The 13825-nt window shown below is 43.7% G+C and overlaps 1 protein-coding gene across 1 annotated transcript in view; it reads left to right on the forward strand.

The window, feature by feature from the left end:
• Window positions 1-13825, forward strand: part of PID1 (phosphotyrosine interaction domain containing 1) — a 122207-nt gene that overhangs the window by 681 nt on the left and 107701 nt on the right. The gene's annotated exons all lie outside the window — the stretch shown is intronic.

The following is a 13825-nucleotide window of genomic DNA, read 5'->3' on the forward strand; positions in this document are numbered from 1 at the left end:
TAAAAAACAGATTTCTCAACAGTATCGTTCTCCTTTGGGAGAAAAAATTTTGCATTTTTGCTTGGCTTGGGCACTCTGAATTTATACTAATATTCATGTCTCAGAATCCATTAAAAAACATTTTTCATTTATGTAAACGATACTGCTGACATTATAAAAAAAAAACCCTAGAAATGAAATGTATAATTTTGGTAAGTTTTTGGGTTCTTTCGCACTTGATATTCTTTTGTGCATGAATTGATGAATACAGCAATCAGTTCAGAGGTAACAAAGAAAATATGTTCGTGCACATTTCATCATCAGCAATTTGTTTGGAGGAGTAAAAATTAAATAAGGGGTAGAACTTTGTTTTGAGTAGTGAAAAGAAAATAAAACAAGAATGCGCGTTTGCACGTGGGTTTCTTTTATAACCTTACAGACACACTCCTTTCCTTATTGCGTTTCCAGGTTAGGGAAGTCAAGATCCATCTAGCTTTCTTGCCAGAATATTCCATCCCCTCCCCAGGTCTTGCATAGCTGTGGCCAGATTGGAGGCTACAGAAATCTTGAGTGATGGCTGTGTACACAGAACCCCACACATGGTCATTTATTTCACAAATATCCATTGGGGGCTTACCCTCGGTCCAGCACTGGGGTCAGTGGAGCACTCCTGCCAGCATCTTTGTGGGGTTTAACTGCCAGTTGGGGGGGAGGGAAGAGAAAATACAGGTAGGTGAGCACTGGCGGTTGAGACAGCCAGTCTGAAAGAACTTGCGGAAGAATCTTTCAGGCCGAAGGGACGGGGAGCACGGATTCTCATAGGTGGCCATGGTGTTGGCGTCCTTTGTAACGGAAAAGAATGGGCAGCGGGACCGGGGAGTTGTGAAAGTTGTGTTGTGTGGTGTCATCAAGGCAAGGAGTTCAGACTCTGTTCTAATTATTATGCGGGTCCGTTAGAGAGATTTAGGCCAGCGGGTTATAGGACTCTGTTAAAAAAAAAAAAAAGTGATTTTATTATTTATTTTTTATTTAAAAATTTTTTTAACGTGTTTATTTTCGAGAGAGAGAGAGAGAGAGAGAGAGATCTGAGAGAGAGTGTGTGAGTCGGGGAGGGGCAGAGAGAGGGAGACAGAGGATGCAAAGCAGGCTCTCGTGCTGTGAGTGCAGAGCCCGATGCGGGGTTTGAACGCATGAACCGTGAGACCGTGCCCTGAGCCAAAATCAGGAGTCAGCCACTTAATCGACTGCGCCACCCAGGTGCCCCCCAAAAGTGGTTGTAAATGGTAACTCTGCTAAGGTGAACTTTCAGCTTCCAAAGAGCAGTTGCCAGAGGCTGTGCTTCGACAGGAGTCTGTGGATCTGCGGAACTGGTCGTAGGTCCCCGTGTATGCAGCGCTTTGGATAAATGGATGATACAAAGGCATTAGGAAAGTACTCGTTAAATTTGAAAGTGATATGAGATCAAATTGTGTTATACATCCTTTAGAGGGCTCCCAGAGTCCTTTTGAATTCTGTTCCTGTTGCGGAAAGGGTCCCTCAGAAGCAAGATGAAGTCAGTAAGGACAAGTGAAAGGAGGGGAGGTGCCTTTGGTAAAGTCTGCAGAGTATGTTTAAATGGGGGGGGGATGCAGTTATAGAGTAAAAGGCCTAGCAATCCAATCAAGATATGAAAGAGGTGTGTGTGTGTGTGTGTGTGTGAGAGAGAGAGAGAGAGAGAGAGAGAGAGAGAGAGAGAGAGAGATTTTCTAGACAGATATATATTTGCTAGGAGAATAAAAACTATCATTTTCCTGAAAGGGAGCATAGGGTTCGAGATGCATGGAGTAATTTTTTTTTCCGTGTATTGCCTTAGGTCTTTGTTCGCTTATTTTACTTCTAAAAGGATGTTGGAAAAAAATAGAAGGAATTCAGAAGAACACACCCGAGAGAATGAGGTGGCCTTGGCGTCAGTCAGTGGGGCTAGGTAGACAAAGGGAGATCATCCGTGATTTCACCTGGACACTGGGGAGACCTTGGCCTTCAAGGTGAAAAACACAGACCACCGGGCTGTAGAAAGTTTCTGAACTCTCCATCCCTAGAAATCTTGAAGATGAGATTCCAGGTGCAGATAATCATAATCTGGGCCAGCTCTAGCTTTAGGATTCTATTTGAAGGAAGACCCCCCCCCCCCCGCCATGTGTCATTGTTCAAATTGTGTTCTACAAGGCACTTTATACATTTACATCTTAACTTGGACACACTGGGGTTGACAGTTCTTTAATCGGCAATAATAATATCCTGTTTGTGTTCCGAGTCACATTCTTTTGTTCAAAGACAATGACAAAGTTACACTTTTGAGCTTTGAAATTTCTGTTTAGAATGACCCGACCTCCCCCCCGCCCCCCCGCCCCTGCCCCCGCCCCCGCCCCCAGGCATCCACAGGAACAAAATGCAGTGTTTCCTCTTGGATTCTGACGAGTAACTTAGCTCACAAAATGCCAGCTGCAGAAGGAGCTCTCTCTCTCTCTCTCTCTCTCTCTCTCTCTCTCTCTCAGGCTCACGCCTGCCGCGAATAATGAGCACAATGTCGTTCAGGCCCAGCTGCAGGGCCGGCGGACGGGACCCTCCATATTCACACAGTGCTAGTTCTTTGGGCTTAAACAGCTCTCAAGTTGTGCTTGCATAACGGTGGATTTGGGGAGGGAGAGAGCCAGGAGGAAGCAAAGGCCAAGGGGCTGAAAATGGATGATGCTTTCGCACCATCGAGGCACTGGCCCACGCAGACTCCCCCTTTCCCTCTGATCTGTATTCTCCGTGGGTCCTGATGGGATTGCCCTGCCAGGCTATTCATGTTGTGGGCAGCTGGGTCTTTGTGTGTTTTCCTCTACGGCTGCCTTTTTTTTTTTTTTTTGTTGGAGTGGAGTTATTTAACTGCACACCCCCCCTGCATACCATTAGGACTGGCCTGCCCTTACTCTTGCTGGGGCTTTTCAGAGTATCAGCTGCTGTGTCTGATTCCGCAGCAGCAGCAGCAATGGTCTGTCGTACCTGGCTTCTCCGGCCTCGCGCAACAGAATCCTAGCTGGCTCTCTGACTTGTTAGCAAACGTTTATTTGATTAATCGTCCTTGAAAAACCTACTGTACTGTGGACGCGGCACTGTGGAGAAAGGCGTCCAAGTGGGCAAGGGTGGGTAATGTAGTTTGTAGCCAAGTAGAAGGAAGAGACGAGTGCCTGAAATCAGTGAATCCCCGTGCTGCTGAAACTCGTGTATCAGAAACCCCTAGACGGCAGGTGTCTGGACCTTCTTTCCAGAGATTTTGATGCAGGTGCTCAGCTAAGCGGGCAAAAAAGAAACCTGCACTTAAAAATAGACTGTGACTGTGCAGGGGTGCCCGGGCGGCTCAGTGGGTTAAGCGTCTGAGTCTTGGTTTCAAGTCAGGTCACGATCTCATGGGTTTGTGGGTTCGAGCCCCGAGTCGGGCTGCGTGCTGACGGCGTGGAGCCTGCTTGGGATTCGCCATCCCCCTCTCTCTCCACCCTTCCCCCACTTGTGCTGTCTCTCTCAAGATAAATAGTAAACTTAAAAAAATTGAAAACAAAGATGGGGCGCCTGGGTGGCGCAGTCGGTTAAGCGTCCGACTTCAGCCAGGTCACGATCTCGCGGTCCGTGAGTTCGAGCCCCGCGTCAGGCTCTGGGCTGATGGCTCGGAGCCTGGAGCCTGTTTCCGATTCTGTGTCTCCCTCTCTCTCTGCCCCTCCCCTGTTCATGCTCTGTCTCTCTCTGTCCCAAAAATACGTTGAAAAAAAAAATTAAAAAAAAAAAAGAAAACAAAGAGACCGTGCAGGTTACAAGGCTGTGGTGCCCGGGAGAAGCGTGGGGCTTGAGGACCTGATGTGTGAGGGGAGCCACGCGAGTGACAGAAGTGGAGTCACACCCGGGGAGGGGGAGGTGAGGTGGGATATGGAGGACGGAGCTAGCTGGCCATTGTGTGGTCGGATGGGGTTGCCACAGCTGGCCAGGAGGCCGGCGTCCAAGAAAGAACTGGGCTGCAGATGTGTGCGTGAAGGACAGCGCCTGTGTCTGCGGCCTCGTCCTACAGGGGGCGCTGTTCTGTTTCGGATTGACTCCCTTCTGGGCCTGCTTGGCCGAGTTCTCAAAGCCTTCCGGAAATGAGATAATGACGGTGATGATCATAATTAGTAAGAAAATACTAATTATACAGAAATAATGCGAATAAAGAGCTGAAGTTTCTTAACACATTAAGCACTCTCCTATGCGCTTTTCATGATATAAACTACCCATTTGGTCCTCGCGATGACCCAGTGGTTTAAGTGCCATCTGTGGCCCCATTTCACAGGTGAGCTAGTTGAGGCATAGAGAAGTTCTTTCCTATCCCAGAGCATCCAGGGAGTAGCTGGCAAAGCCTGCATTTGAACTTCATCCGTCTGGCTCTACAGCCTGTGCACCTCCCCTCTAGATTCCACTCCCTCTCAATGACCGTTGAGTGGCTCCCATGTCTGTCCTAAGGTAGCTCTTTTGGCCAGTTGTGTCATGTGATTTTAGAAGGTCATTTTGCTTCTGTAAGCCTCACTTACCGCATCTTTGATAGACCAGAACCAAGGTCAGTGTATTTCAGGCATTCTCTTATCTAAAGGTCCAAGACTCAAATTGACCGTGTGTGTAAGTGGATTAGAATTGTGTCTTTGCTCACAAAACCCAGAAAGCGTGGGGAACGTGTACTGAAAGTACCATATAATTTACCCCTCCTTTCCTTTCAGGTCCTCAAATTTGGTTTTCCAAGAGAGACAGAGGGAGAGAGAGAGAGAGAGACTATGATGAAAGTCACATCCCTTGTAAAACACATATATGAAATAAAACACTAAATGCCCATCGAGTTCCCGGATGCCCATGTGAACACTGAGCTACAAACCTCTTCCACAGAAATAGTCCCCAGCTTTACGGTGTTTATAGTTTGAAAGCAAAATAGCACCCATGCCGAAACAAATATGCTGAGCCATAATTGGGGCTCTCGCACATCTGATAACATTTATCTTTTATTTAAAACCTTCTATAAGGTTTGGGAAGGGTGGTTGATTTGAGTGTTGGGACTCCAGTGAGTTGAAGAAGGGACGTAGCGTGGGAAACATGTACCTGGGGAGGACAAGAGGGGAAAGAGGCAGGAAGGAAAGGCGGGGAAATCCGTAGTGGCAGCTCTCTTGTTTGGATCTGAGCCAGCCTGCCTTTGTTCTGCTTTGCCTGGCTGTCTTTCCTCTGCACCCGCTCGGTACAGCTGGGTGGAGCCAGGGTCCTGAGATAGAGCTCCAGGAGGGCTGTGCCTCTGGGCCACCAGACAGGCTTGGGGAGGCGGTGGTGAATTGGGCTAACCGAGCTCAAGAGACTTCTTCCCACTCCCCCCTCCCCCACCTCGTTCTTTCATTGCTCATGCCAAGAGTGCCCTTGTCTTCATTCTGCAGCTTGGTAGGCATACAGCTGCCTCTGTGCCCTCACGGTCACCAACGCCTCCCCCCCGCACCCCCCCCCCCCCGGCGCCTCACCTGGTCCTGCTCTCCCACAGAACGCTCTAGCTCCCAAATCTCATCTCCTCCAGAGTGAGGCACCTGGCTAAGCATCCCGTGAAGCCCCATCTAAGACCCTCACTGTCCTGTTCCCATTGGTGAGGGCAGAAGCCATCCAACAATGTCATTCCCCAGAAGGAGCTCGGGATTCACATACCATATTACTTTTTATGGGACCCTTTTTTTTTTTTTAATTTTTTTTTTTCAACGTTTATTTATTTTTGGGACAGAGAGAGACAGAGCATGAACGGGGGAGGGGCAGAGAGAGAGGGAGACACAGAATCGGAAACAGGCTCCAGGCTCTGAGCCATCAGCCCAGAGCCCGACACGGGGCTCGAACTCACGGACCGCGAGATCGTGACCTGGCTGAAGTCGGACGCTTAACCGACTGCGCCACCCAGGTGCCCCTATGGGACCCTTTTTGAGGCTCGTGCATTTATTTATTTATTTATTTTTTTAATAGAATTTTTTTTTTTAAATTTTTTTTTTCAATGTTTATTTATCTTTGGGACAGAGAGAGACAGAGCATGAACGGGGGAGGGGCAGAGAGAGAGGGAGACACAGAATCGGAAACAGGCTCCAGGCTCCAAGCCATCAGCCCAGAGCCTGACGCGGGGCTCGAACTCACGGGCCGCGAGATCGTGACGTGGCTGAAGTCGGACGCTCAACCGACTGCGCCACCCAGGCGCCCCAAGGCTCGTGCATTTAAGAGTAACAGTAATAGTCACCTAGCCCTCAAGAAGGACGTGGTTGCTTTCCAGTTGCATGGGACGGTGAAGAGAAGTTTCTGAGCTGAAGGCTTTGCAGGCACTCCTCAAATCCTACCGCTTTGCATATGCGTGAGGTGGCCAGTCTCAGAAAAGACTGATTTCCAGCAATCCTACTCATGAGAAGAGCTCCTGATTTGAATGTAAATCTATTTAAAAATTAGCCTCACCTGTATCGTATGTATTTTTGTGCTTCTTTGATCAGTTATGTATTTAATTAAAAAGAAGCATTTAAATAGGACTAGTCACGTTTTCTCATTTTTTTTTTTATGTTAGCCAAAGACCCATGATTTTATTCATCCATAGGAGGGAGAAACACTGATTATACCGTGTCATCAGCCTCACCGAATGCATTCTGCAGGCTTTTTTGGTGTAGGCGACTTGGAGCATTGCACGAGTCCCATTCTGCAAACTGTGCAGATGTTCTTGCAAAATACATTTCTGATTTCGCTATCAATACGGAATACAAGTAAAAGAAAGAATAGTAACATATGAAGTAAGACTCAGGCAGGTAGTCTTTATTGGTTATTTAAGTCTCTTGGTGTAAGCCAAGATGTGAACCTCTAGATTCAGAGTGAATGGTATCTAATTCCAATGTATTTTCTCTTTATTCTTTCCCAGACTTTCCTGTAGACAAATGAAAGCATATTTACTCTAGCTTGTCTCCCCAAATGTGGAAAGGTAAACGTTGATATGAGCTAACGTCTGTTGTTTAAGAGACTAGCTTTTATTTTTCTGCAATTTTGACTGTGTTGACCTCTACATCTTCTGACCTTCTCTTTCTCTCCTTCCCTTGTTCCCTCCCTCCCTTCCTTCCTAATTTTCTTCATTCATTTCTTTCTCCACCTATAAGAATATATTGCGGCACTCTCAGAATGTTTCAGATGTTAATAGGGACACAAAGATAAACAGTGGTTTGGGGTACTTTGGGTTGAAATAACAGAAAACCTAACTGGAATTGACTTACATCATTGAAATTTATTTGCTTTGGAATCTGCAAATTCCAACAGGAGGGAAGAGGGAAGGAGATACTAGAGAGGCAACAGAAGGGTCCGCTGTGGGAAATCAAATAGCTGTGTCCTGGTTAAGGAGATTATAGGGAACGCCTTACATGGCTTTCTGGCCAAGCAGAAAACAGCTGACCCAGTATCTGGTTAATGTGCATTTAGGGGTTGGGTCGACTGCAATTGGTGAGAGGCTGATTCCACAGTCCACGGTAAAAAAGGCTCTTTTTTTAAAAAAAGGCTGAATGACCCGAGGGCAGACAAAATACATTCTGTAGGAAGAGCAATGGCTGTGAAAGCAAATGCAGAGTGTCCTCAGGTTACAGGGCAAGGAGTTCCTTTCCTTCCTTATTACAGCATACCCTTGAATATATATGGGGATGTTCTTGCCCAGACCAGATGAGCCTCAGTTTGAGACTAGGCTACTCCCCAGGGCCCCTGTGCAGGCAGTCATGAATGACCATCAGCTAGCATGTGGTTTGGCCTTCTGCACTGAGGGGCTTTTTTGACTTACTGGTGGGGGGGGGGCGGTGTTCTTGTTCAGTGGAGAAATCTTGAGGCTGCCCCCCTCCTTCTGGCTTTCATTCTAGGTTTCTAATTTGGCAACCCATTATTCAAGGTAGAGAAAGAGTTTTCTCAAGTTTCAAGTTTTCAGAAGTCGTGAGTTCAAGCTTGTGAAATTCGAAATATCTGTGAGGCCACCCCTGGGCGACACCCAAAGGGCACCTCGTTACATGGAGTTGGAATTTCATAGATGTCTGGTCCCTCAAGGAAAATGGGGCCATGGGAAGAGAAAGGAGCGAGACAGGCACACCCACTCACACGCTTACACATGTAGCCATGTGTCCGCTCTAATATTTGAGGACCAGAGACAGCAAGAAGAATCACTGGAAAAGGAACATTATGAAAACCAGAGGAAGTTCCTGCCCACCAGGCATGGAAACTGTCCTCAGTCTTACTCCTCCCATTTAATCCTCCACACAAGTGCCTACTCTGTTGACCACCCTGTTCCGGTCTCAGAAGTGTTGAGGGGAGAAAATGGATATAACTCTGGGGACAGCTGAAGCTCCCGCATATTGTTTTAGAATTGGTCTCTGTGTTACATTTGAAATGCGCACTACTTACGCTATACCCGTGGTACCTGGCGGGGAAGGATGTTTTGTTTGTAGTTGTCAACTTTTTGGCTGTGAGTCTCAACTTACGACTTGGAATTCTGTACTTTGGTCTTCCCGCTAACAGCTGTGGTGGCTTCAGCAAATTTCTTCACCCTTCCTGAGCTCACTTTTGTTTTCTGGTGATTAAAATCTTTTCATATTGGGGATAGCGTCACTTCCTCTGATAAAAGCATTTAGGGCGTAGATTATCATCCTGCGTGTTGAGTAGGATTGTAGACTTCTTTATGGGGCTACTCTTTCCCCCGATGGGTACAGTACTGCTGTTCACCCCTGGGCATCTTTGACACCTTGAAACTATTTCCTGGTGCCCCACACGGTGAGGACTGTGGCTGAAAAATGACCATTTTACTCCAGGGAACCCAATTTGGTATTAAAGCTTTACCTTCGGGCCAGTGTCGAAGACTGTATCTTCCTGTATCTCCAAATGTCACTGCCTACTTTATTTCTTGCCTTTAAAAACTCTTGGGAGAGCAGCAAAGATTCATTAGTGAAAAAGGGGAAAACAATCGAAGCGTCTGAGAGATGTTTTAATATTTTTGCTTCACAACGCTATGGAGAACACGCAGTCATTAAAAATTCTGTTGTAGAAATTATACTGATGTGGAAAATGATCATAATGTGTTAAGTAAATTAAATAGCTGGTTGCAAAATGTTAATAGGATTTTATTTTTGTAAAATAAAATAAAAGTAAAATAATTATCTGCAAACATTCCTAATAGAGGGCTTCTACTTAAATATGAACAGAAGTGACCCCTGGATAGTAGGATTATGGGTAAAACTTTCGATTTTCTTTTTCTTTTTTTTTTTTGCATTTTGCAATTTTCTAACTTTCCAACAAATACTACGTTTGTAATTAGTTGTTAAAAATAACTTTTAAGGAGAAATGTTTCTTTGGGTGAAAGTTTGCAGGGAGAGCCACATGGAAGAAACTCCATTCTAAACGGAGCATTTTGGAAAACAGCTTCTTCTAAGTCACCCCAACTTAGACGTTTGTTTCTTCTTTTTGACCAAATCGGAATTTCTATAGCTTCCGGGAAGGTGACATTTTCCCACCTAACCTGTGACTTGTCCAGCGTCAGATTTATCTGGTGTGTTCAGCACAATGATTGTCAGCCGACTCAGATGCCCTCGCATGGATGATATGCTGGTTTCCTGAGGCTGCTTAGCGACGACCTTAGTGCTTAAAATAACGGGAAATTTATTTTCTCGCAGATTTGGGGGCCAGAAGTCCAAAATTGGTATCAGTGGGCAGAAATCAAGGTGTCAAGGAGCTTCCTCTGGAGGCTGGAGAAGAAAACGGGTTCCTTCCCTCTTCCAGTTTTGGGTGGCTGCAGGCATTTCTTGGCCTGTGGCCAGACCACGCCATTTTCTGCCTACGTGGCCACACTTGCTACCTCCTCCTCTGTCTATATCCAACCTCCCTTGGCCTTTCTTTTGTAAGGACACTTGTGGTTGGATTTGGTACCCACCTGATAGTCCCGGATAATCTCCTTAGCTCAAGACTTTTAGCTTAATCAAGTCAGCAAAGACCCTTTTCCCTTATAAGGTAACGTGTCAGGTTCCAGGGAATAGGACCAAATATTTTTTGCGTGGTCTTACTCAGCCTGCTCTAGCTTGTTTCTTTGTAAATGAGGAATTCTAGAAATGTAAAAATTTCTAAGCAAAAAGAAATATAATGCCTCTAGTTAATCAGTTGTTTAGGTTATCTTATTTCTTGTGCCCAAGTAAATACTCTCAATGGAATTCAGAAAACTACTTTAAAGAAATAGAAAAATGAGGGGGACCAGTCTGCAGACGTGTCTTGCCCCTATTTTGAGCCAAATTTCTTTATCTTGTTTACTTTATCAAAATTTTTGGAACGGAAGAGAGAGCTTCAAATTTTGAATGGAATCATGAGTTTCTTATACAAAGTCCTGACCATTTGTAGTTTGAAGGTCCAGGGTACTGGGAATATTAGACTATTTGTAAGAAAGATCCACAGTTCTACCACAGGGAATGTGACTAATGTTTCACCCCCCCCCCCCCTTTCTCAGTAAAGCTTTAAGGATAATTTTGAAAATGATGCGGAAATATCCTGAGCATAATGGGTGTGTCGGAGGGAAGTATCTTGTTATGAAGTTATTTTCCCCTCATGAATTCCTGTTTAGATAGCTTGTCTTTGAAACAATTTGTCGGTTTAGTCCTGAACATTTAATCATTATCTGAATTTAGAAGGATTTGTTATTTATGTGGAGGAGATGTTAATTATTTTACATGTTTTCCTGGATTAATTCTGTGGATAAAATACAGTTTCTCTGTGGTCGACTTCATTTGTCAGGCAACCTATAGAAACGCCATGCAGAAAACCAATATACTTTATTAATATATAATATACTTTATTATTAAAGTATATTATTAATTAATAATTATTAATCATTATTAATTAATAATATACTTTATGGTTTTCCAGCAGAGACTGTACAACTTGTTCAAGATGGTTACAAGGTCAAAATAGCTTTAAGCTAAAATCTGGTTGATGCAAATATGATGCTTAAACGTAAGAAGTTAATGCTTAAAAGACATTTCCAAGTATGCATACATATATTTTTTTCTACTTATTTTTTGTTATGTCATTTTTTTTCAGTGTTTTATTTCTTTTTCACACTAGAGGAACTCACATGTTACAGCGTCAGTCCCTCTGCTCCTAAAAGGCTGGTTTCATTCATTGTTTGTGAAATGGAAAATGTGCATTAAATAAGGAAGCGTTCGTATAGACTGGATATAATCTCATATAAACCTAGACTTTCTCTGCGAGTGATTTTTTTTTCTTGCCTGAAGCTCTAAAATTGTATCAAAGCAATCCCTGTAGAGCTAAAAATAACCCATCAAATAGTAATGAAAAATGAAACCTAAGATGTTTACCTGTCCCCTTTGTCCCTCTCATGCCCCAGTCCTGCTCCAACTGTAATGATTTTAGCAGTTTCTTTTTATGTTTACCTTCAGAGTTCAGACACTATACTTTCACCATTTTCAGTAATATCTTTTGGCTAGTTGAGTAGATACAGATTGAGATCCGTAAGAGCTCTACCCACTTGCCTTCTTCCATTTTCCTAACATAGTTACTTCTGAAATTTTAGTTAATATCTGTGATGAGCGAAGAGTCGGTCAAGGCACCATGATTTTATTGCATTTCTTGCTCCTTATGTTTTGATAATTAAAAAAATTTTTAATGTTTATTCACTTTTGAGAGAGAGAGAGAGAGAGAGAAGGAGAGAGAGAAAGAGAGAGAATGAGCAAGGGAGGGTCAGAGAGAGAGGGAGACACAGACACAGAATCCGAAGCAGGCTCCAGGCTCTGAGTTGTCAGCACAGAGCCTGACACGGGGCTCGAACTCCTGGACCTCGAGATCATGACCTGAGCTGAAGTTGGACACTTAACCCGCTGAGCCACCCAGGCACCCCTGGAGAAGACATGGATGTTTAAGGTCAACTCGTCACCTTTATCCTCTCAACTGTTCAGCCCCCTCTAAACTGCTAATTTTGGCTGTTTGAACTTTTCTTGTTTTATATCTTTATCTAACATGGAAACAGTGACCCTTAACTAACTTTCAAGTTTAAAGAAATATTTATAAAGTACTTTGAGCTTCTCACAAGAGCGGAGCTATAGAAATAAGTTAACAGTTGTGATTCAAATATAGCTTCCCCTTGGTTTGAGTGGAAGGGCCAATAAACTATAGACAAAGGTAGCAAAGGAGGTATTGATGTGAACGTGGTAATAAATAACCCAGATCATAAAAAGATCATAAACTGCTCTCTTAAATATGTACAGTTATTTCTTCTTATATCTCTGAGTATTTCAACTCCCGACTACCTAGCAAGTTAATGATAAAAAACCACTGTGACAACAGGTGCAGATGTGTTCCTTGGTGTGCTGGCTGTTCATTTCTTTGTTTTTACTGAAAATATTATACATTCATTTCTTGGCAAGAGAAATGATGTCAGGGCTTCTGTGCACACTGAGATCTCTAAATGAGACATTAGTCAGATTGACGTTTATGAGTCACCAGGCATCTTCATAGACCAAATCCAGGAATTAGAAAATAATTTGCTCAGGAAATAATGGGGATAAATGAAGTTTATCATCCTGGGAAACAGCAAAGCTACCCTGTGAGCTAAAGATCCTACTGAAATTAGTTTTTTCCCCACATTGATGGATTGATGAATTCTCTTTAAAACTTGGTTTTTTGACACTTATGAGCAGTGCTGGAATTCTCGCATGTCACTACCTGGCTGGACCATAAGATTTGTTAGGGCAGGAAAAGCATTGTCCGTTATCACAAAGGCATTGCGACTGTTAGTCTCGTCATGGGATGGTATAGAACATGTGTTTACTTTTTTGCTTGGTCAGCCCACCAGTTAATGAGGAGCCCATCTTGCTTGTGTATAAAAACCTCTCTCCTCTGTCCCTTCCTTCTCATGCTGATTCCAGAAGTTTCCTAAAGCGCTTTTACTCCTTGTCCCTTCCTTGCAGCCCCATCTCCCAAGGCTCTTGGCCCTTCAGGAGGATTTGGCTTGGGAGCAGGGAGCTGTAGGGGGCTTCAGGACCCTGCATATAAATCTTCTATAAGACTGTCTTTATGACAAAAATTGACTCTTTTCTATAGCAAAAATCCAGTTTATTCATATTTCTTATGCCAACAGAATCTTGATTTCATTTCTCCTTAGTGAGAGTCACGTCTCCGAAAAGAGAGAGCAGGGAGGGAGAGATAACTCATTCTGCCATATGTATGCCCGAGTCACTGAGAAAAAGAGTCAAAGGAAGGGAATTTAGAGACTGAGACCGTAACAACAAAGACAAGATTAGTTTATTCATTCACGGTCACTAAAGTCCGTTGCTAGGTACTTTACGCATTTTTCTTTTAAAAATGAAACATGTCCATTTAAACGAAATGAACATTCACTAATGATCACTGTAAATTTATGAATATATAGGTTAAATCTATGTACTGGTTACTCCACACATTAGATGTATTTTTAAAAAGATTTTGAATGGAAATTTTAGAAGAATGGGTTAAATCTGAAATACATGATATAGGTCTATCTTGATTGGGATGATTACCATTAGTTTAGGCAAGGCTCTTTTAGTAATAGTGGATGTAAAACCAAATTTCAGATGGCTTTGATGATGTCAGGATTTTTGGCTGCTCTTATTAGACCAAGTGAAATCATCCATTTCACCCCAGAATAAGATAGAAAAGATCACTTGCCAAGAGGAAGGAAGGGAGGAGGGGAGGGTACTGGCTATGCCATTTTCTTGTTTGCTTATTTGTGCATTCATTTGATTATCTTAAATCTGCCATTTAT

Source organism: Lynx rufus, unplaced genomic scaffold (genome assembly GCF_022079265.1).
Source record: "Lynx rufus isolate CCGP_SWC_20201006 ecotype Redwood Valley unplaced genomic scaffold, mLynRuf1.p SCAF_2, whole genome shotgun sequence".
Taxonomy (NCBI): Eukaryota; Metazoa; Chordata; class Mammalia; order Carnivora; family Felidae; genus Lynx; species Lynx rufus.